The sequence below is a fragment of the Dendrobates tinctorius genome, unplaced genomic scaffold (genome assembly GCF_039654945.1).
Source record: "Dendrobates tinctorius isolate UK_male_01 unplaced genomic scaffold, ASM3965494v1 ptg000084l, whole genome shotgun sequence".
Taxonomy (NCBI): Eukaryota; Metazoa; Chordata; class Amphibia; order Anura; family Dendrobatidae; genus Dendrobates; species Dendrobates tinctorius.
Window position 1 is genome coordinate 49,291,708 of NW_027361752.1, and position 23,008 is coordinate 49,314,715.

At 47.1% G+C, this 23,008-nt stretch overlaps 1 long non-coding RNA gene across 5 annotated transcripts in view; it reads left to right on the forward strand.

The window, feature by feature from the left end:
* Positions 1-22,535, forward strand: part of LOC141097530 (uncharacterized) — a 62,657-nt gene extending 40,122 nt beyond the window's left edge. For 3 of the 5 annotated variants that reach the window (XR_012233983.1, XR_012233984.1, XR_012233987.1), the window contains exons 2-4: positions 20,226-20,316; positions 21,275-21,379; positions 21,701-22,535. This is a non-coding gene — a long non-coding RNA (uncharacterized lncRNA). The remainder of the gene's footprint in view (positions 1-20,225; positions 20,317-21,274; positions 21,380-21,700) is intronic. The other 2 variants (XR_012233986.1, XR_012233985.1) reach the window with 1 other exon arrangement.
* The last annotated feature ends 473 nt before the right edge of the window (positions 22,536-23,008 follow it).

Genomic DNA, 23,008 nt, shown 5'->3' on the forward strand with positions numbered 1-23,008 from the left:
CAGTGGCCCCCTAGTGGCAGATTTGTGTGCAGCAGTTTAAAACGGATTTGGGTGCGAAAAATCGACTGCGTTTATTATGCTATGCAGAAAATTTTTAGTACCCCATAAGTGATTAGAACTGCACGTGAGGGTGACTTTTCATATATAAGAGCATAAAACATTGAGAAGCTTTTCTTCCACGAGACCCCATCTAACAACCAGAGCTGAAATATGCAGCAAACAGCAACTCCGCTTCTGGAGAACTCTATGAGGCTGATTCATCATTTGTTTTTGTTTTTTTATGTTTCTTTTTGCACTGGCTAATTTTGCTGCTGGAGAACGTCTCCTTTTGTCCATTGAGAGCTCTTTGACCTGGAAGCCGAACACGTGCATACTCCATGCACCACACTCAGACCTCAGACTGTCCACCCTGGAAGTCTCCTGGAAAACTGATCTCTAACACTGGAGGGGTGAGATGAATTGACACCTTTTCCATTTTTTGTTTGCTTATTATATCCACAAAGAAAACTGGCAAAGAGCTTTAAAAAGGAGCAAAGCAAATAAAAAATAGTCAAAAAAACCAGCACAAAAGGAATATTCACTCCAAAAAACTGGCAGAAGCACGATGATGGATTGTCCTCGATGAATTACATGTCGGGAAATTTCCTTTGACTAAACACCATGTAATACCATAATTATGCTGTAGATGGTGCTACAGGAGGAATGTGGCTACAGTCTCCCTACATAATCATAATTGATTGTCAGGACTTTCGCTGCTAGTTGTGTCCCCTACATGGCATGTGGAGGAAGGTGATCTGGTCAGATGAGACCAAAGTAGAACTTTTTGGCCTAAATGCAAAACGCTATGTGTGGTGGAAAAATAATACTGCACATCACCCTGAAAACACCATACCCACCATCACACATGGAGGTGGCAGCATTATACAGTGGGGAGGGATTTCTGCAGCAAATACATGGAAACTGGTCAGAGTTGATGGGAAGATGGATGGAGCTAAATACTGATAATCCTTGAGGACAACCTGTTAGAGGCTGCAAAAGACGTGGAACTGGGGTGTAGATCCACCTTCCAGCTGTCACGGGTATCCAATGACAGAGAGGGGCCAGTCATGGTGTCTAGCTTCATGAACTTCTGCACTGGTTAGAAGTACGTCACCATTGTATTAAACAATGCAGATTTTTTCCTTGCTAGCAGGAGCGGTTCAGTTGAACTCCTGGAGCTTTCCTACTTGGATTGTCTCAGTTATTCAGTGTTGGCCACTCCCCTCTGCTATATATGTTCACATCGGACACTTGGGGATTGCCAGTGCTAGTTCTTACTGTCTGGTTCTGGACTTGGAGGTGAAATTTATAGTTGGAGGTAGAGTTAGGAGATTGTAGCTTGGAGTTTTGTCTGTGTCCATATCCTCTTTGTCTCTTATTTGTTTTCTCCTTCCTTTAACTCTCTGTCCCACTCTATTGTTTGGTGTGTGTATTTTGTATGGTTGGTATTTTCATTTATCCCTGTCCATCTTCCCTTGTTTGTCTGTTTAGTGTGTTTCTGTACACTTCAGCTTCCTACTACCATGGGTGGGGGAGTGGACAGATCTGGGTAGATGTAGGAGCATAGCAAGGAACAAGATCCCAGCATCTCCACCTCCAGGAGTAATCTGGGGAACAGGGATAGACTGCCTAACGCTCAAAGTTCCAACACCAACGTGACACCAGCAGGCCAATGATGACCCTAAACATCCTTCCAGAGCTACAATGGATGGTTTAGATCAAAGCATATTCATGTTTGTCAACGGCCCAGTCACAGTCCAGACCCAAATCCCAGTGAGAATCTGTGACAATTTGCTGATCACAGACGTCTCCATCCAATCTCACTGAGTGAGCGCACATGTGCATATAAGAAGGGGCAAAAATGTCACCTCTAGATGTGCAAAGCTGGAGAGACAGAACCCGAAAGACTTGTAGCATTAATTGAAGTAACAGGTGATCTTTTAAAGTATGACTACAGGGGGCTGAATACTTCATTTCACAATTTGCAGGTTTATTTTTTAAAAATATTTAGAAAACCATTTTTGAACCATGTTGTTTTTTCCCTCTTTGTTAGGCGTCAGATTACTGGTACTGCACAGCGGGAGTCCAGAGCCAGACATCCTGCGGTCTCCCATTCTTCCTCGACCGCTCCAGGTGTTGCTCAGCAAACACGGTGAGCCAGGCTTGCTGCTCAGACTCACTCTGACTGCCTGGATGTTGCTGCCACCTCTGCTGCAGCAATAGCAGCGCAACCTGCTCTGCAGGGAACTGCTCCTGAGGCTAAGTCCTCATGCCGTGCTACTGGGCATGCCCGCAACTTGACCTCTCACTGGAGAGCAGGGGTCACATGCTCAGGTCCTACGTCGGATCTGATTGGTCCTTCCCAAGCTAATGGAAGGTCCCGGAAGCGCATCGCTATAAAAAGCCCGCATGGCGGCTCGGCGATGCGCTAGTGTAGCATATTATGTTGTGTGTGCATGGTGACGGATGTGTGGACTGGTGACTGACGCATTATGAAACCCCTTCCCTCGGATATTACGAATGGTGACAGAAAGTTGGATAGTCAGTCTCAGCTTGTGGTAAGCTACACGCCACGTGATCCTCGCCTACACTAGCGTCCGTCGGCGCCTGTGTCTCAGCGCCGATGTCTGCGGCTTTACCTGCCGCTGCGCTGCACTAACCGCAGCTACTCTTGGTCGCTGTGACATTAACAGAGCCGCGTCTCGGCATCACATTGCCTCTTGCGACTCTGTGCCAGAACAGAGACGTTCTTAGCGTTTGGGTGATGTTAACCCGAGCGCAGTACCTCATTGATTAGGTGCATCTGCCATTGTTCAGCAGCGGTCTTGTCACCTACCGCACGGTGGACTCCGGGCGGCGAAAGCACCTCCTGTTATTTTATATTTGGTGCGTTCCGCCGTCCTAACACTCTTCTTCCAAGAGCCATAACTTTTCCATTTTTACATTGCCATTGTGGCGCCCCTGAGGCTCAGTCGCCACAGAGGTACTGCACCTTCTCCTAAGGTGTAGTGCCCCACCATCCAGGTAAGGTGGGAACTCCTTTCCACACTCCAACACTCGCACCCCACACAACAGGGTAGTTCTGCACAACCACATTGCGGCTTCAGTGCTTAGAGAGTAGCAGAGCACCTCTGTTGGTTCCCTGCTTGGAACACTGGATGTGCTGGGAGGTGGGTGGAGTTGAGATATATAAAAGAGTGGGAAAGTGTAGGATTAGAGGTTCAGTCTGGCAGAAGGTCAGGCGGGTAAAAAGTCACTCAGACAGGAGTGACGATCCCTCGAAGAAGGGATGGAGGAAGGAGTGCTGCAGCTGCCTCAGTGATCTGAGCCAGATGGCATGGGAAAGGGAAAGAAGGAGAAAGACGTAGTACTGCAACCTAAGCTTCCATAAGAGAGAGAAAGATCAGTACAGAACGAAGGAGTAAGGAGAACAGAGAGGACGTGGGTTGGAAGAGGAACCCTGCCTATAGGTTCTCAGCGCAAGGCCGGGGCCCGGTCCCCGAGGTTGTATGGACACTTATGGTTCTGCAGCAGACACCGGTGGAGTAGTTGGCTGTAAATGCATTACTCCCATCTAAGACTTGGGGCACAACAGCAACACGGATAGAGAGCCGGGACTTAGGAGTAGAGAGTCTCCGAAGCAGGCTACAGCTGTCTGCCATACGAGTGAAGTTCTTGGGAACATCTGACAAGAGGAACTCCAGAGTACCATGGTACTGGAGCTCTTCACACTTGAAGGCGCAATAGAGGAGTCGTTCAGGAAAGGTACATGTTGGCGGAGTGTTGGAGAGGAGCTTTCCATCTGGCCTGGAGGTTGGCTGAGTCTCTGACCCGGAGGACACGGCCCAGAGTCAGGCACCCTTGTGTACCGCAGACTGTGAGTAAAGCTTTGGAACTGCAAGCCTCGGTGTCCTCCATTCTTGCGCCAACCCGCTCAGCACCGCTACATCTGGGTACCATCTTTTATACTGCCTGCGCCTTTCCACAACCATTACAGCTACACTGCCCTGGGACATCAGCCCTGCCTGTGGAGGGCTATACCATCACTGCTGCACCATACCATATGTCCCAGAGGATCTATCTGCAGCGTCGGCTTAACACCTCCCTTGCCGAGCACCACAGGTGGCGTCACGAACTATTCCACTTAAACTACATTACATTCTCCCTTTGATTACTTGGCGCCCAGGGCCACCGCCGCTGTGACACATTCCCCTGACACCGGCCCGGTACCGAGTACCCCACAGCCCTGGGAAGGCGACCCACCATCACCTTATAGGATTTGTATTTTGCAGGATGTGATGTAGTTTTGAATGACACCATTCACTTTTTGAAAACATGAAAAATTGCAAGTGGGTTGAAAAGGTGAACAAAATGCAATTCTGCCATTGTTTTTTAGGTTTTCATTTTTATGGCATGCACTGTACGGAAGATATAACCTGACATTAAGATTCTCTTATCCATTTCGACTTTGTCGATAATTAGCTTGTATCGCTTTCTTTTTTAATATATTTTACTGACCCCCAGCAAAAAAATAATTTTGTAAAAAGTTGGGGATTTGTTTCGCCATTTTTTTTGAGACCCGTAATTTTAATTTTTTTTCCAGTGGATGGAGCTGGGTGAGGGCTTGTTTTAGCACGGTGAGCTGAAATTTCCTGAGACCACTCCTCACACCTGTAGGAACAGCAGGCACGTGGGATGCAGTGACGAGACACGAGACGGATGTAACTTTTGGTGGTGGCTTTTATATATCGGGATGCCGATAGGGCTATCCTGAGCAGCCAAACAAGATAACAACGATTGTCTTGCAGGGACCAAACACAAAGAAACACAAATAATGCGAATACAACTAACCCGGCAAAGGCTGGTCACTATAGGGCCGCGGTATGGCCAACTACGGGTCCTTAGTTACTATGTGTCACTTAGCTGTCCTGACGTCCCACGGCGTGCTGTACGGTGGTGCTTTGGCGTCGCAGCTGCTGGGCCCAGCCGCCGAGGGTGTGTCGAAGGCTTCGGGCATTCCTACGCCCAGGCGAGGAGGGGGCGCAACAGGCCCTGGGAGAGTCCTTTGGCGAGGTAGCTCCCCGCGGCAGTGGGTCGCCCTCCCAGGGCTGTGGGGTACTCAGTACCGGGCCGGTAACTCAGGGGGAAGGTGTCACAGCAGCGGTGACCCCGTCCGTGGCCCTGGGCCCCCAAGTAAAAATGATGGAATAAAGTTGAATGGTTCGTGACGCCACCTGTGGTGTTCGGCAAGGGAGATGTTAAGCTGACGCTGCATGCAGATCCTCTGGGACTGATGGTATGGCGCAGCAAAGATGTTATGGCTTTCCACAGGTGAAGCTGTAGTCCCAGGGCAGTGTAGATAAGCGTTGCAGGAATGGTGCAGTGTAGGCACAGGGATGTAGCGGTGCCAGGTGTGTGGCGCAGGAATGAGTGGAGGACACCAGGGCATGTAGTTCCAAAGCTTTACTCACAGTCTGTTGTACAAACAGGTGCCTGCCTCCGTGCCATGTCCTCCGGGTCAGGGACTCAGTCAACCTCCAGGCCAGATGGGATACTCCTTTCCAACACTCCGCCAACATGTGCCTTTTCTGAACATCTCCTCTTATAGCGCCTTTAAATGAAGTACTCCTAGTACTGAGTTACACTGGAGTTCCTCCTGTCCGATGTTCTTATGAACTCTACTTGTACGGCAGACAGCTGTAGCCTGCTTCGGGGACTCCTTGCTACTAAGTCCCGGCTCACTATCCAGTTGCCGTTATTCCCCCAAGTCTAGTGTGGGAATAAAGCGGTCACTACTTCTATTCCTCCAGTGTCTGCTGCAGGACCATTAGTATCCATACAACCTCAGTGACCGGGCCCCGGCCTTGCGCTTAGAACTTCTAGGAAGGGTTCTCTTCTAACCCACGTCCTCTGTTCTCTTTTACTCCTCACCTTCCTTACTAATCTTTCTTTCTATGGAAAATCAGGCTTTCAGTCTATGTCGCTCTCTCTCTTCCTTTCCTGTGCCAGCAGACCCAGGTCACTTGGATCTGCTGCAGCACTTCCATCCATCTATCCCTCTCTCTGGGGATCTTCTTCTCTCACTGCTTACTCACTAACCAACTGAACAACTGACCAACATCCTAAACTCTTCCCGCTCTCTTGAATGTAAACTAAACTCCACCCACCTCCCCCAGCACGTTTCGTGTTCCAAGCAGGGAGCCACCTTTGGGTGCTTTGCTACACTCCAAGAAGGGAGCCACCGAAGGTGCTTTGCTACACTACTTTGTGGTGTGGGGTGCAGGTGTTGGAGTGTGGTCAGGAGTCTCCACCTTACCTGGATGGTGGGGCACCACACCTCAGGAGGAGGTGCAGTACGTCTGTGGCGACTGAGCCTCAGGGGCACCACATACCCCCCATTAAACACAGCACGTCCGTGAGATGCAAGGAAAACAAAGTTGACAATACAGGAACATACAAATTTTTATATTGCATAATGAACATGTCTTATACTAAACTTCCCAATGTGGGAGGCACTGTTTCTTGAACGTTTCAAACAATGTAACTGTCTATCTATATTTAAAGTTATGCTACCTAATTTAAAGTGCTATGGAAGCAAATTCACTATCAGCTTGAGTAACACATTTTCTAGCAACACATTTCTTTTCTGTTATCGTTCACATTTTCTACTCTCTTCTTTTCCTTTTGTCTTAGGAGTGACAACCGCTATTGCCTGGTTCGTCATCTGCATATTTTTATTCAATTCTCACATCTTTATTCAAACATTGTAAAACATTCACTATATTGCTTGCTCAATTGAACCCTATGAAATCTATCATTAATACTTTCACTACACACTGTCACTTTCTAGTTTCTTGTTCAAAAATACTAAGCATTATTAATAAGTGCAAAGAGTAGACATTGGACCGGCCATCATGTCTGGAAATGTCCCTATAACGAGGTAGTCCTTGTTCCAAGGGCAGGTTCCTATGTAAAACAAAGAGAAAGCACCTAAAGAGGTGCAAACTATGTACATTAGCAGTTCTGGATCACTCAGTGTCCATGATCTCCACAGTTCAAGTGTAAGGCTGCCAATCAAACTGGGCAACAACTGGAGCAAATGGGAAAAAACAAGAAAAACAAAAACAAGATAACCAAAATAGAAAAACAAGCACAAAGGTGCAAATACCCTCCTGGGTAACAAAAGTTAGTTTAAATCAACATTATGTCTAGTTATTCCCTCCTGGGGTTCTGGAAGCTGGTTGCTTGAGCTGCTTCCAAGGGAGATGCTCTGGGTGTCCACTAGATGCGATGGCAGTTGTTGAGGATGCTGCCTGAGGTACAGCTGGGGTAGGCATATCAGCTGTTGCTGGTGATGTCTCTGCCACCAGTAAGTCGGTAGGAGTGGCATCTAGTACCAATGGTTAAGGTTCTTCATCCTCAGGGGGTACTGCTGCTCTGGTCCTTAGTCTAACATCTAGGGATGCCGTGGCCTGTTGGCGTTGGTAGGAGGCTACACGGGGGTTTTGCAGCTGCGGCCAAGAGAACCCATGATGCGTTTCTATGTCCCAAAGCGACCTAGACTCTTCCAAGCCCTGAAGGTGTTGTATGGTGCACGCCTGTTCCAACCGCACCCTCCTCAGGGATTTCTTCCATCTCCCCATCTCCGTCAGCCTAGTGCCCCCGGATGACTCGTCCAACACCCCCATTTCAAGCTCCATCAGGCCAGCCTCCGACAATGAGAATTCGGGGGGTAGCCCGTTAGGAGGGCCAGCATCTATACCTGGTGCCTCCCGGTGGTGCAGTGTCGGCTCCGGTGCAGGCACGGTGCGGGTCCTGGTGACAGCGGTGGTAGTCGGGGCCGCCCGGGTAGATATGAGTGACGGCGGTCGAGCAGATGGCGGCTCCCGGTCCGCGGGGGCCTCCGGTGGGACCTGCGCGGCCGTGTCAGGTCCAGGCGGGAGCTCCTCTTCCTCCGCTTTGGCTCCCAATGCCTCACACAGCGGCAGTGTTATCGGAGAGATTGCAGGGGACGCTGCCGGTGGTATTGCAGCGGTCGCAGGCTCTACAGTGTTTGCCTGGGGGAGATGTAGGCCCCTCCAGGGCGGGCTGCCACTTTTTCCTCCAGAGCGCCTCCTGCTTCAGCCGCAGTTCGTGAGTCAACCAGGCAATCTCCTCCTCCAGTTGTTGACAGTTCATCCTGGAAGCCGGGTCAGAGCCTTCAGCCATTGCGGCAGGGAGATTCAGCTCAACCTCCTCGCGCTCCGCAGGCCTCCTCCCTTCTCCTTCCAATATGGCGTTCTGGCGTTCTTCTTCCTGCCTGGGCTCTTTTCCGACCACTGGCTCTCGCCCCTCCTTCTGAGGGCGGCATTTTCTTCCTACTTCTCCATACCAGGCCAGTATACGAACCCCTCGGGGGTGGGCCAAGTTGCTGTCGCATAGAAGTTCAGACAGGGGAGGCCCAGGACAGTTCGTGGTCTTTTCTTAAGACCACCCATGTTGTCACGCCCTTCTTCACCTCGCCGGCGGCCATTTTTAGCGTTCATTTTACAGTCTATTAAATTGGGTCTTCTGCACATTTTCAAAAGATTTGAGTCTTAGGCACACAGAACCCGATGGCATCGGGTCTCGTCATCCTGTTCGTGACGCCAAAGTTGGGTCGCCCTCCCAGGGCTGTGGGGTACTCGGTACCGGGCCGGTAACTCAGGGGGAAGGTGTCACAGCAGTGGTGACCCGGTCCGTGGCCCTGGGCGCCCAAGTAAAAGGGGGAAATGAATGATGGAATAAAGTTGAATGGTTCGTGACGCCACCTGTGGTGTTTGGCAAGGGAGATGTTAAGCCGACGCTGCATGCAGATCCTCTGGGACTGATGGTATGGCGCAGCAAAGATGTTATAGCTTCCCACAGGTGAAGCTGTAGTCCCAGGGCAGTGTAGATAAGCGTTGCAGGAATGGTGCAGTTTAGGCACAGGGATGTAGCGGTGCCAGGTGTGTGGCGCAGGAATGAGTGGAGGACACCAGGGCATGTAGTTCCAAAGCTTTACTCACAGTCTGTTGTACAAACAGGTGCCTGCCTCCGTGCCGTGTCCTCCGGGTCAGGGACTCGGTCAACCTCCAGGCCAGATGGGATACTCCTTTCCAACACTCCGCCAACATGTGCCTTTTCTGAATGTCTCCTCTTATAGCTCCTTTAAATGAAGTACTCCTAGTACTGAGTTACACTGGAGTTCCTCCTGTCCGATGCTCTTATGAACTCTACTTGTACGGCAGACAGCTGTAGCCTGCTTCGGGGACTCCTTTCTACTAAGTCCCGGCTCACTACCCAGTTGCTGTTGTGCCCCCAAGTCTTGTGTGGGAATAAAGCGGTCACTACTTCTATTCCTCCAGTGTCTGCTGCAGGACCATTAGTATCCATACAACCTCGGGGACCAGGCCCCGGCCTTGCGCTTAGAACGTCTAGGAAGGGTTCTCTTCTAACCCACGTCCTCTGTTCTCTTTTACTCCTCACGTTCCGCAGTAATCTTTTTTTCTATGGAAAATCAGGCTTTCAGTCTATGTCGCTCTCTCTCTTCCTTTCCTGTGCCAGCAGACCCAGGTCACTGGGATCTGCTGCAACACTTCCATCCATCTATCCCTCTCTCTGGGGATCTTCTTCTCTCACTGCTTACTCACTAACCAACTGAACAACTGACCGACATCCTAAACTCTTCCCGCTCTCTTGAATGTAAACTAAACTCCACCCACCTCCCAGCACGTTTTGTGTTCCAAGAAGGGAGCCACCAATGGGTGCATTGCTACACTCCAAGCAGGGAGCCGCCGAAGGTGCTTTGCTACACTACTTTGTGGTGTGGGGTGCAGGTGTTGGAGTGTGGTCAGGAGTCTCCACCTTACCTGGATGGTGGGGCACCACACCACAGGAGGAGGTGCAGTACCTCTGTGGCGACTGAGCCTCAGGGGCGCCACAGCATCAGCGGGATACCCCCTGTTAGCGGGAGAATGGAGGCCGCAGCCCCCAGGCAGGGATGGGCCACAGTGAAGAGGAGTGGTGGCTGGCAGGCCGCTGGCACAGCCTGGGGCTGTGCTAGGAGTCCCGCGGATGGCGAGGGGCAGGCCCCAACCGCAGACTGAAGTGGGGCGGTGGCGGCTGTGGGCGGCAACGGGCAGGCTGCAGCCGCGAGCTGGAGCGAAGCGGCAACGGCCGCGGGCGGCAGCGGACAGGCCACAGCCGTGGGCTGGAGTGAAGCGGCAATGGCCGCGGGAGGCAGCGGGCAGGCCGCATCCGCTGGCTGGAATGAAGCGGCAACGGCCGTGGGCTGGAGTGAAGCAGTGATCTTTCGTTGGTCGGCTCTGTGCCGTCTCCCTGTGGTCCACAGCGAGTCTGCCTCTTGTCTCTTCTGCCGCTCTTCCTTTCTGGTGGCTGCTGAAGGCTCTCGCTACCTGGCTCCCTTGAGGTCTCCTGCTCCTCCTCTGCCGATCTGCTGACTCACTCTCGCTAGCATCCTCCGCCCCTTTTATACTAGCTCCTCCCCCAACCGTTCTGGAAGTCTCTGCCGTCCGCCTGCTAATTCTGTCCCCCAGAAACAGGTCCCCTAGGAACATTGATGACGGCCCCCTTGGTTCCGGCCCGGACACGCGGCGGGGGCCCTTCTTCCTACACACCCATGCTCATACACTTTAGGACCACGTGCACATATTCAATATTTCATCAGTATTTTACATCAGTATTTGTAAGCCAAAACCAGGAGTGGAACAATCAGAGGAAAAGTATAATAGAAACACGTCACCATTTCTACATTTATCACCCACTCCTGATTTTGGCTTACAAATACTGATGTAAAATACTGATCAAATACTGAACACGTGAACGTGATCTAAGGGAGCTCCAGACCAATGATGTCAGGAGAAAGAAAGAAAAAACATGCTGAATTTCAACACCTATTCCTTTTATTTTTGGAAACCTATGCACGCACATTGGTAGTGCATAAATATTGGGCCAAGAAGAACAGCTGTCAGCCAAATGATAGGTCAACCGACAGCACTTTTAGGCTGTATGAAAACGTTCCTTAGCACACAGACGGGGTGCACATACTTTTGCATGTAGTATAGCCTTAAGATGTTGTAGAATATCATTGTTTATTGTCACATTATTCTTCTACCCTCTATTTTCCTTGAAAGTGCTGTCGGCGGTAACTCAACTAATCTAATCACAGCATGCAAGTACACAAATAATACATGTAATGTCAACCCAGCTGATAGCAGTAAGTGAGGTTAACAAAGGAAAAGATGGCAACCAGACAAAGCCTGCCCATTATACCGACCTTCAAAATAGCCCCCTTTCTGTAACCCCCCCAGGAACACGAGCTAATCAAATCCATCAACCTGGCATATCATATCATGAGTATTGGTTTGCACCTGAAATAAACCAAAAGGTACTTAATTACATCAAATTAAAGGGGTCGAAAACGTAAATGGTTCCTGTATTTTCTGATAACTGGTCTCATTGGATAGATATTGAGATAAATTAACAATCTGTAAATCATTTTCTTCCGTTGTCTTACCCCTGAAAAATCCCTCCAAAGGGCCGACCACTAGGTGTTTCTCCTCTGTAATCTTGTTGTGGAGCAGCAAGACTATTCTTTTTCTACAGGTTTTGTGAAAAGACACGAGCTTTAAATTGCTTTTTATCTCAGCAGTTGATAGTGTATTGCTCCTCTAATTGCATGCAATTTTTAGATCAGTTTTTATGTACATATTTAACAACCAATTATTCCATGAGCCCAAATCTGCATCCCCAACTGAGAGGAATCCAACCTGTCCATTCCATCTTTCTCCTGCATGTCTTCAAGGTAGAGATGGAGCAACCCCAAACAACATATAGTCAACCAATCCTTCCAACATCAAATGGTTTGACTAACCGACAACAAATTTGGTTGGTCAGCTTTATTAGAGAGGCCCAAACGAAGGATTTCGCTCTAATGATCTTTCTACACCTAGCCCTGCGACCGTGGCAAGGGACCATCCTCCATTTACTGTAAGAGCAGTGAGACTATTGCTCTCTCTTTCACGTGATATTGTAATGGTTGGTTTATTACAAAAGTACAAGAATGGTCCGGATGCTTTTTTTAAAAAAAATTAAGTATTACAGGTTACGAGCACTAGATTCCATCATGGGACACTTATCCAGGGAACTAGTCTAACTGCCGCATGTGTAGTCGGGAAGGAGTTATCAGGCTGTTAGCGTCTGCCACCTGGACTTTTAGCCTTCTACTGGATCAACATGTTAGACTATTGGTTCTACTCGATGGACTTACTGTATGTCTACCTTCAACCTAACAATCTATGGCAGTGGTCCCCAACCTTTCTTGCACCAGGGACTGGCTTCAAGCAAGACCATTCTTCTGTGGCGCCCCCCAGGAGTATGGCCGCCACATGGCATTGCCTTCCTCCAGGGAAGGTGATGTCATGCCTGGAAGCAAGGAAGGGTCTCTCTCGCAGTTAACCTATACATGCAACACAGTTCCACTCCAGGCCAGCAGGGGGACTCTGAACCGGAATTAAGGGGAGGAGTGCTCTCTGAGGGCCAAGAGGAAGGAGTGGTCAGTTAGTCTGAGGAGGGTGAAGTGTGCAGACGTGTGGAAGAAGCGCGGAGATCGAGCAGAGAGGAAAGGCTCATCTCCAGTGAGAGCGCATGAACTGGAGCCTGGTCTCCACGGTTGTATGGATGCTAATGATCCTGCAACAGACACCAGAGGAGTAGGAGGCTGTAAATGCTCTACCCCTATCTAAGACACGGAGGCACAACAGCATGGATTGAGCCAAGAGAGGAATAGCGGCTACAACTGTTTGCCATATGAGGAGTGAGAGTAGAAGAGAATTGAGAGGAACTTCAGTGTAACTCAGTACTAGGAGTACTTCACTCAAATAAGCGCTAGGAAGGAGACTGCACAGCCCATCTGCTGAGAGAGAATCCCTGAGTTGCTTCCAGGCTAGGCTGCTCCGTTACCATCTGTAATCAGGACCCTGGACTGCATTTGTGAAGTAAAGGTACAGAAACTGCACCCCGCTGTGTCTTGTCTGTTTCCTACCCTTCCGGCACCGCTACATCCCCGTGCCAACCACATCTACACTGCCCTGGGACTACAGCTTCACCTGTGGAGAGCTTTTACATCTTTGCTGCACCATACCATCAGTCCCAGCGGATCTGCAGGCAGCGTCGGCTTAACACCTCCCTTGCCGAACACCACAGGTGGCGTCACAAACTATTCATTTAGCCACATTCCACCATTCAATTTCCCTATTACTTGGGCACCCAGGGCCACGGACCGGGTCACCGCTGCTGTGACACATCCCGCTGACACCGCAAAAACCCCAAAGGCCCGGTCCTGGGCCGTGGACCGGTGGTTGGGGCCCCATGATCTATGGCATGAAACGCCTTTGAAAAGTCCAGATAGACTACATCCACAACGTTATCGTTGTCCAGTCTGGAAGTCACCGCCTCATAGAAGCTGATCAGATTAGTCTGTCAGGATCAATCCCTCATAAAACCATGCTGTTGCTGGGTCATAAGGCTATTCTTGTTGAGATACTCCACCAGGAAAGCATGTCTTAGGAAACACTCAAAGATATTACCTACAGTAGAGGGTAAACTTACTGACCTATAATTTCCAGGCTCACTTTTTGTCCCGTTTTCGAATATTAACACCACTTTTGCTATGTGCTAGTCCTCAGTGGGGGGGATTAATGCCATCTGGGCAAGGTGATTTGACTACGTTATTGATATTAAGGTGATTCCGTACTTCCTGACAGATTATCAGGTGACACTTGATTGAAAATTTCCGGTATCTCTGATCATGTTGTCTGTCATGGGATTTTCTTCCATATATCCTGTACAGAAGAAGGAGTTTAGAAACTGGCCAACTAAACATCTTGTTTCTTTCCACGGGAAAGTGGTAATTGGTTACAGTGGGTGTGGACTACAAATGGACAAATCTGGAAAAATTCAAATTCCACAGATTTGCTTGAATCTGGCTGGGAAATTTGATTTGATGAGAATGAAATGTGCCCGTAAAAGACAGTTATTATGTTCTGAGGTCTCTCCAGATCCCATAGTAGAATAAATCACATCACATCATGGCACTTCTGGCATATAGGTGCCCAATTAGGATCCAACCCCGTAATGCATTGAATGTAGAACTTGGCACTCAAAAAGGGTAACTGATTCAATCTTTATTTGTGATAGCAATCGAAAATCACAAAAATCATCAAACGTTTCGGTCCAAACAATAGGCCTTCATCAGTAACACTGATTGCCCAGAGAGAAAGAAGTAAGAAGTCGGCACAATAGCATGAGAATGGTATCCATCACTACCGGGGGCAGAGAAGTGCTTCAGTAATGTTTAACCCGAGTCATTTGATGATTTTGGCTTGCTATCACAAATAAAGATGTAATCAGTTACCCTTTTGAGTGCCAAGTTCAACATTTATTTCTCCAGATCACTGACCAGACCTGGGCAAAAAGTGGTCAGGTTGCCACATCCAGCCCTTTGGATGTTCTTGTCCCTGCTGACTAGGACAACCAAAGGTCTAGAAACGGTGGCATACTGTTTGGGAGACACCATTGTATACAATGGTAGAATAGACAGCCATCGACTCTCTACTGCACCATTCGCCTGTGTAACTAAAACTCAAAGCAACAAGAGCAAAGACGATACTAGATCGCACCAGGTGTAACACCTTGGCCCACATAATGCACACACCAGATAAGTGCATCAGTGAAACGGGAAAAGGTGAGTCCTTTTTTTAATTGTCATTCATTACTTGTGGGGGGAAACTAAAGGGGCATCATATTGTGTCTGGCTGTGGAGAAGTTATACTGTGTGGTGAGCTTCGGGAGCATCACACTATGTGAAAGTCTGTGGGGGCTAACATATTGTGTGTCACACAGTGGGTATATCATAAAACGTGGGTGTCTCTGGGGTTATCATACTTTGTAGTGGACTGTGAAGTATCATACTGTGTGGGGGAACTTAGAGGATCTTAAAGTTTGTGGTGCTTTGGCGGGAGCTGTGAGGCCATTATTTTCTGTGGGTGCATCATACTGTGTTGGGGCATGTGGGGGCATCATACTGTGTGGGTGAGGTCTAGGTGATAATACTATGTGTGAGAATGAAGGTCCTGCATAACATGTGTGGGACTGGGCAGGCATCATACTGTGTGAGTGTGGCGGGGGGGGGGACTGGAGGCATCATACTGTGTGCGGGGCTGTGTGGGAATCATATCTTGGGGCATTACAAAATGGTGAATGATTGGGGACATCATACTATGTGGGGGGTTCTTGGCTGAGCAGAATTAATTTCAGTTTATTGGTTCTCACATGATCTCTCGGAACAGTCTCGGTTTCTCACGTGATCTCTCGGAAAAGTTAATTGCGCTGAGGATCGATCTTACTGATTGATCATATTGTATGTTTGGGTTTGTGGTCCTCCCGCAGAATAAATTTGAAACCAATCAAATGCCTCCCTGATGGTACTGCCTTTTCATCTCATCATTGGTGTCACTATTAATGCTGTCCAAATCCTCATCTCTATTTTCAGAAATGCCACCCCGAACTTAAGAGGACCTTCCACCATTTTTCATTGTAGCGTGCAAACACTCATTGTTCCAGCCCTTTGTCAAAGAAACTTTGCCTTTTGTTACAACCAAATATTTCACAATTTGAGTCATCAGTCCAGATCACCTGCTGCCAATCTTCTGCACTCCAAAACCTATGTTTTTGTGTATAGTTGAGTTTCTTTGCCTTGTTTTGATTTTGAAGGTATGGATTTTGGCTGCAATCTTTCCATGAAGACCACTTCTCGCCAGACTGCACCTAACAATAGATGGCTGTAGCTGGATCCAATGACTTGCTGACATATCTTAGCTGATGGTGCAGCTTGACATCTTCTGATTTGTATGGGAAGAAGGATGTGTCTTTCATCTCTTTCAATACGTTTCCTTTTGGTCGACCAAAACCTCTATGGATCTCAGTATTAACCATTTCTTGGTGCTCCTTAAAAAAAAAGTTTGGACAGCACATTTTGAAATCCCAGATAAGTTTGATATCTTTGCCTGGGATAGACCTTGCCAATGCAGTATAACTACCTTGTGTCTAGTTGCTGTTCTCTCCATTGTCACAGTGTATGACCAATGTATGACCTGTAACATGAAACCGTCTTCCACATCCACACCCTTGTAGCGGTGTTTCTCACTCAGTTTTATTCATGTCACACAGCTGTTTCTGTTTGTTAATGAACGTGTGTCAACCTAAAAGGGTTGAAGTATCACTATCGTCTGTTTGGCATGATTGATTACTCATACACTTGTCTATAATCCTACATAATCCCTAACTTTGTGCATGTGTACCTAGAGGAATTTTTTTTGCCATTTTGAAGACAAAACGCGATCACTAAATATTGATTTTGATTTCTCTTTTGTTCATTCAGTTTAAATTTTGTTAACATTGCTCTACTTTTGACAGCATTCTTACTTTGCAGGGTTTTTTACGCACCAAAAAAAGGAAAAAAGAGGGAGGCCACATCCCAGCTTGCACAGAATGCAAAATACAAAGAAAAAACACAAAAATTGAGCTTGGTCTAAGTTGGTATACATGCAGCACATAAACGCATGTTCACATTGGCCACAAAACATGTAAAGTCTACAAGAGACAAAATTAGCAAAAACCCAGCTATAACTAAATAAGTAAAAAGCAATAGTGCATTTAAATAACACAGAGTTCTTATTAATACTGTTTTTGATCAAAAATAGCATAAAAGCCATCCCACCGTCGACAAGGTGACTCTGATCGGGACGGTCCTATACTGTCTAATATTAAAAACCTTACCATGTGGCAGAGTTGACCTCAGTGTGTGAATAAGGCAGACAAAAGGACTGGGTCCCAAACAGTATTACTAAGAACTCTGCTATTTAAATGCACTTTTGCTTTTTACTTATTTAGTTATAGCAGGGTTTTTGCTCATTTTGTCTCTTGTAGGTTTTGTATGTTTTATGGCCAATGTGAACATGCAAACGTTTATGTGCTGCATGAAGCTCAATTTTTTTGTTTTTTCTTTGTATTTTGCTTTCTGTGCAAGCCGGGGTGTGGCCTCCATCTTCTGAGCTGGAAATTGTATATAAAAGCTTCTTCAGACTGGTGTCCACTGGTCGGGACCCAGTCCTTTTGTCTGCCTTTATTCACACACTGAGGTCAACTCTGCCACATGGTAAGGTTTTTAATATTAGACAGTGTAGGACCGTCCCGATCAGAGTCACCTTGACAATGGTGGGACGGCTTTTATGCTATTTTTGATCAAATACAGTATTACTAAGAACTGTGTTATTTAAATGCACTTTTGCTTTTTAGCTATTTAGTTAGAGTAGGGTTTTTGCTCATTTTGTCTCTTGTAGGTTTTATATTTTTTCCACATCTGCCTAAAACCTTTTACATAGTATCCTCTTCACAGCTCTATAAAGAGTCAAGCACAATGGCAATGAGCTGTCCATTTTGCTGAAATGTATTTGCAAAAAAGTTCAATCAAGTCTGAATCTTTTGTGAAATTCACTTTCGCTCATCTGCAGATATTTCTAGTGCCAGTCTATTCTCTCACCAAAGCTCCATAGTTTCCACCAGATGACGCCTAAGGCAGCCGTCTTCTCCTGGCCCGGTCCCACCAGTTAAGCTCTTTTTTTATTGTATTAGATGGTATACATGTCCTTTTGTATTTTTATTTTGTTGCAAGAACAAGACATTACTCCAAAGTCCCCGGTAGGTGGCGCACTAGCTGTGTTTAAACAAGTGCGTATGAGTGGATTGAAGGTGACCTGTCTCCATATTTCATTCTCTGTTTACGTAATTGGTTGCATACAGCAACATTACAACAGATCTGTCACTTTCTCATTAAGTGGTATTTCAAGCTTTAAAAATGTCTCAAGTTGTGTTTTGATTTTCTCGGAGGAGAACGTTTACAGAGTCAACAGTGACTCCTGTCCTATACATGAGTCCTCCTGAACAGAAGCCAATGGAAAGTCCAGAAATGAACACAATAAAACTGGAATCCAATGAAATAAGTAACGTCACTTCTACCTGCTATCATAACGACGTGGTTGAGAAACTAACAAGGGCATCACTAGGATCAGGCAACTGACCATGAAGCCCCGCGACCGCTACTTGCAACTCAAGGCGTGAATTTAGGTAGCGCAGTTTTGGGACTTTATAACGTGGCCCCTGCACATAGGAATAAGCGATGTGGAAACAGAGTTAGGTTAAGTATTAGATTTTTTTTAATGCTCTAAAGCGTGTACCATTGTTGTGTATGAGACACTATTACTGGCACAAGGAAGATATTATGACTTTTTGGGGTACAAAGGGGGCAGTATTATTACTATGAAACACAAAAGAAGGAATTTTATTTTATGATGGGCACAGTGATGTAACTATTACTGTGTAGGACAACTAATACTGTATGGAACACACAAGGGGCACTAGTATGGTGTAGGCAGTAGCGTAGCTACCGGGGGGGGCAGAGAGGGCGGTCGCCCCGGGCCCCGAGCTCTGAGGGGGCCCACTGGAGCTATGCTACTGTTTAAACTGTATCGGCGTGCACGGTGTGCCCATACAGTTACATTCTGAGGCAGAGCAGTGAGAATCGATCTCCCTACTCTGCCGCCCAGCCGCTATGGGCCCCTAAGGAGGCGGTGGGGGGCCCCGGTGCCAGCAGTGCGCCCCTCACTCACAGCCAGCAATGTCATCCTGGGCTTAACCCAGTGGGCTATTCTGTGGGCACAGGACCTGTGATGAGGTCACGGGAGGGGCGGATTCAGGGGGTCACATGATCAGGGGCTTCAGCGGCTGCAGGGCTCTGCTGTGCTGGTTGTCATGGTGCTGGATGAGGTGAAGTAAGTTTCTGTGTGGGCTCAGGAGGGGTTTACAGGGTGGATGTAGCAGAGCTGTGTGTGTATGAGGTGTACAGAGCGGAGCCGTGTGTGTAGAAGGTGTACGGAGCAGAGATATGCATGTATGAGGTGTACAGAGGAGCGGAGCCGCGTGTGTATGGGGTGAGCAGAGCCGTTTATGTACGGAGCGGAGCCAAGTGTGTACGGGTCAGGGTGTACGGAGCAGAGCCGTGTGTGTACGGGGTGTACGGAGCAGAGCCGTGTGTGTGCAATGTGTACGGATTGGAGCCGTTTGTGTATGAGGTGTTTGGTGCGGAGCCGCGTGTGTACGGGGTGTGCGGAGCAGAGCCGCATGTGTACAGCTTGTACGGAGCAGAGCCGTGTGTGTACAAGGTGTACGGAGCGGAGCCGCATGTGTACAGCGTATACGGAGCAGAGCTGAGTGTGTACAGGGTGTAGGGAGCAGAGCTGCGTGTGTACAAGGTGTACGCAGCAGAGCCGCATGTGTACAAGTGCACGGAGCGGAGCCAGGTGTGTACAATGTGTACGGAGCAGAGGCACGTTTGTACAGCGTGTACGTAGCAGAGGTGCGTGTGTACAGCGTGTACGTAGCAGAGGTGCGTGTGTACAGCGTGTACGTAGCAGAGGTGCATGTGTACAGCGTGTACGTAGCAGAGGTGCGTGTGTACAAGGTGTACGGAACAGAGCTGCGTGTGTACAAGGTGTATGGAACAGAGCTTCGTGTGTACAAGGTGTATGGAACAGAGCTTCGTGTGTACAAGGTGTATGGAACAGAGCCATGTGTGTACAAGGTGTACGGAGCAGAGCTGTGTGTATAGGGGGGTGTGGAGCAGAGCCGTGTGTGTATAGGGGGTATCAGGTGCAGTAATAGGGACACATACGGCAGCAGCGGCTCAGCATTGGGGTATCAGGTGCAGTAATAGGGACACATACGGCAGCAGCGGCTCAGCATTGGGGTATCAGGTGCAGTAATAGGGACACATATGGCAGCAGCGGTTCAGCATTGGGGTATCAGGTGCAGTAATAGGGACACATATGGCAGCAGCGGCTCAGCATTGGGGTATCAGGTGCAGTAATAGGGACACATATGGCAGCAGCGGTTCAGCATTGGGGTATCAGGTGCAGTAATAGGGACACATATGGCAGCAGCGGCTCAGCATTGGGGTATCAGCAGGATGAGTGGTTTGTGCAGGTTGGGGATACATGGTGATGGGGCTGGAATATGAGAAGTGAAACGTGTCATTGTTGTATTCTCTGTAGCAGAGCCGTAGCTGGAGGAGTTGTCATGTCGGTCTGGGCCAGATGGAAAAGACGTGAAAAGTGACCGATTCCATCAGAAAGAACGTCAGCGGTAAGACACCAACTATACCTGTGCAGTAATCACATATGTTTTGTAGGACTGGTATTTACCACTGATCATATTGCGGTAATATTCATGTTGGTCTTTATATAGGGATTATTTTCAGTAACAGCGCAGTCATCTCCTACATCCACTATTAGGGTGCGTCACCGAGTTGTAATCACAGTTACCTAGTTAGGGGCCCACTCAGAAGTTTCGCCCCCCCTGAACCGAAACCCTAGCTACGCCTCTGGGTGTAGGGCACTATTAATGGAGGTAACATCACGATGGGGAGTTATATGAAGAGATGAGTATTGATTCAGATGGGTCTTCATGATGGGCCAGGCTGGATAGAAAAGAAAAATCAGGTGACCACAACCTGAGATGTCGCTTGTGACTCACAGGATTTCATTGTACTGTTTTCACTTTTCCATTGGTTGTCCTGTATATCTGAGATTGAATCCAGGTGTGGAAATGTTTAATTTATTTTGAAATAGCCTACCAGGATGTCTGACAGTGTAAGAGGGTCTCTTTTAAGGTGTTACCTACCTGTCCTGGCTGGGCCGGGCTCCACTCTCTTCTCCTTTTGCTGGCTCCCTTTGTTGTGCTCCACGTTCGGTTATACAGAATGACCGGCATGTCATAGTGATGTCTTCTCTCTAGGCCTCTTAAGACCCACTTAGACACACATCAGTGTTTTAGTACTGAGACTTACGTGTTCAGTTTGTTAGAAGTGCTACACCGTCCATTCACACTGCCGACATCTTTACAAGACTCCTATGTTCCCTGTATAGGCTGTTGGATAACCATTAGCTTGCTAACTCCTGGCGGCTAACCCATTGATGCCAATAATACTGTTATTGGACTCTGTTCATATTATGGATTCAACTTTGCAAAAACTCCTGAGGTTTCTCTTCTTCAGGATAGCCATGTCCCTCCTCACTTGCACTTATTGTTCTCTGTTTCCCAGTGTGTCCAAGTTCTCGAAGTTCCATATGCCTTCCAGATGCTTTCTCCAACACCCTGGGTCCATGTGTCCACCTTGACCTGCAGCATCATGAATCTACCTTACCAGGTGAGCCTAACATTTAGCCAGGAACTGGACACTTGCTGTCAGGATCACTCAGGATGTCCCACTCAGGGGCGGCCATATCATTGGGGCCACCCGCACAGGGACCCAGAGTTAAGGGGACCAATACCACCTCAATGACAAGTAAATTATGATGAGCCATTGGACTGCAAAGGGCCAAGAAAATGTTCTTATATTGGGGCCCTTTCTTTATCTTTTTTTCCCACTGCATCAGGAAACCCTAAAACCATGCTGTCTGAAGATGACAAAAATAGGAGCCTATCTTGTTGATAATTCAAATATTGCTCTTTCATCATTTATTTCTAGAAAAACTAAGGATGAAGAAGGAACATTATGGGTTACATTAATTACACTGGCAAAGAAAGTTCTCCTGTGTAATGAGTAGAGGGGCAGCCCTCCCCCTAGGAACGATCACCACCGACTGATTGTGAAATCAATCGGAGAGACCAAGACCCATACCTAGTAGTCACAGGACGTCTATGAAGATAACATCTTGTATAATAAACCTACTACATGAAAACATAGAATATCTGCCCTGCATCGAGATCTGGAGGCTTGAGATAGACTATTTACCAGCTGAGGTTATTTTTGGCTGGAAACTCATTTATTAAAAAAAAAGTTTTCTATTAATCTTCATTGTAATTATGGAAGAAAACACGGAACGAGCCAAGCATTCTGAGATTTATTCCAGTTTTATGGTTGGTTTTGAAGCTACAGTAATTAGTAAAATTTGGCTTGTAAATTGAACTCACTTTTTCCTTTAAACGTGTAACTTTTTGAACAACCTTTGAACTTCAAGAATTTCACTTTTCTAAAAATTCTAGACTGGAATAAATTACTTATATATTCTAAAAATGTGTTAAAAAATTTCAGGGAAACTCCTTTATTTATGTTTTTTTGTCCTGTTTTAATTGTTTTTTTTTTGTGTTGGGTTTGCTAGGCCAGTGACCTCTAATCTATGACCATTACGTGAATATTGGGATGAGCATAGGATGGTTTTATAGATAGATTTTGACAGCCTGTCAAGACATATTTATTGCTCGTGTTCTCAAGTTACCCATCATTGAAATTTTTGGCCTTGAGCCATGACCTTCCTGACCCCATCAAAAAATATCTTAAAATAAAACTGCTTTAAAGTGTGTGTTTCATAGGATTGTTTTAAATATATTGACTACAATGAAATATTTCAAAATATTTCAATATTTTTTATTTTTAATTCTTACATTTTGTATTTATGAAAGGTTAAACCAATTAACTACTTACCCAAACTAATTCTTTAAGCGATGACACATAGTTGACCCACCTGGTCATCCCTTTGGAATGTCAAGTTCCAGATTAGACAAGTCCTCTTATCGTAAAGCCATAAAACAATTTTTTAGATGTTTTTGTGAAGGTCCTTTTGTGCACACAGAAAGGTCATTAGTAGAGAGATGTTAGATCAGGCAAAATTCTAAATTATACTGTTTGCATGTTTTTTTTCCGAAAAAATTATGTATTTGGTCTGCAAAAGCTCCAAGGTATAATATGGGAACTTATGTCCACGGAGAATAATAAAGGTACCGTAATATCTAAAAAAGAAAAAAATCCTCATGCTTACCTCACCGCTCAACTTTC